The following is a 1,425-nucleotide window of genomic DNA, read 5'->3' on the forward strand; positions in this document are numbered from 1 at the left end:
AAAAAACTTTCATTTTTCAGAGCTTTTAGAATGTGGATGAGTAGTATCACTTGCTGGAACCAGAAGGAAACAGAAAATACGTTCACTGCAAACAGCAATGTTATTAGAGCCCAGCTCACCCTCCAGCTGTGGCCACAGAGGTGCAGTCCTTGCTGAGAAGGAGATTCAGGGGAATCAGGGAGGTGTTCAAAGCCTCCACTAGCAATGTTATGTGGGGAACGCGGGGAGGTGTGGATAGAAACTCTGTGTAATGTTCTTACAATTTTCTGTCAATCTAAAACTATTCTAAAATTTAAAGTCTCTTTAAAAAAAAAAAAAGTCAGCTAGCACCAAACCAGACTTCCTCTGTCACAGAATCACTCTCTCATTCACTGATTCCATTTTTTGTTTCTGTTTTCTGGCAGCTGGCCAGGCTAGTACAGGGATCCAAACCCTTGGCCTTGGTGTTATACCACTGCCCTCTAACCAACTGAGCTAACTGGCCAGCTCCGGAGATTCCCTTTTTAATGCCTCTTTTTGATGCCCCCTAAGATCATTCCTTCCATCTCCCCCAAGACAGGCTCCCAGGCTTTGGGAAACCCTGGCTGGACTGGGCCAGGCTACACCATGCTGTCTCTAGACAACAGGCTGAGGCAATGGCCTGAGGCATTGAGGCAAGGAGGTTTCATTAAAGGTGTTTAAGTGGATTTGAGAATATTGTCAGGGGATGGGGGATGAGCAGTTTGGCCAGAGAGGGAAGAGATTGGGGTGCGGGAGGGAAAGATTGGTAGGTTGGACCTCTGACAGGGAGAAGGGGACAGATGTGGAACAGACGTAGGTGGACTGGAGGGTTCAGAGCCACAGGAATCCAGGCCCAGGGCAGGTGTGAGTGTAGGAGGGTGTGTTAGGGGGCTGGCTGGGTAGGATGATGACTTTAAGAGGGCCAAGGGCATGTCACGGAAAATGTCCTGCAAGGGGCTGAAAGAGCTCAGAGCCACAGACTCAGGTTTACATGCCGCCCTTGCGCAGTAGTCCTGGCCCTAGAGCTGGAGCACATCTCCAGAAGAGACAAAAGGAGCACCCCACTGCGCAACCCCTCACGTCTCCCTCCCCACCCCGTTTAAATGGGGTGGGGGTGGGGTCCTACAAATGGGGAAATAGTAAGCGGGGCCCTCATTCTAGGTGGAAAAGGAAGCTTGGCTCCGGCCGTCAGAGAGCCGGAATCGGGATCTGAGTGGAGAGGGACGGAGACCCTCCCCTAGAGGGCCGGATGCCCAGGGCTGCCCAGGAAGAAAAAAGTGTGAAAAATGCGCCTGGAGACATTGTCTCTCCTCGGGCTTGGGCGCACTGGAGCAGGGAGCACACAGGGGACACCCGTCCTGCCCGCGTGCCTGTGTTTGCCCCCAAACTCTCAGCTGGCCGTGCCTGAGGCACGGAGCCCCGGGA

The sequence above is a fragment of the Galeopterus variegatus genome, unplaced genomic scaffold (genome assembly GCF_000696425.1).
Source record: "Galeopterus variegatus unplaced genomic scaffold, G_variegatus-3.0.2 Scaffold317, whole genome shotgun sequence".
NCBI lineage: Eukaryota > Metazoa > Chordata > Mammalia > Dermoptera > Cynocephalidae > Galeopterus > Galeopterus variegatus.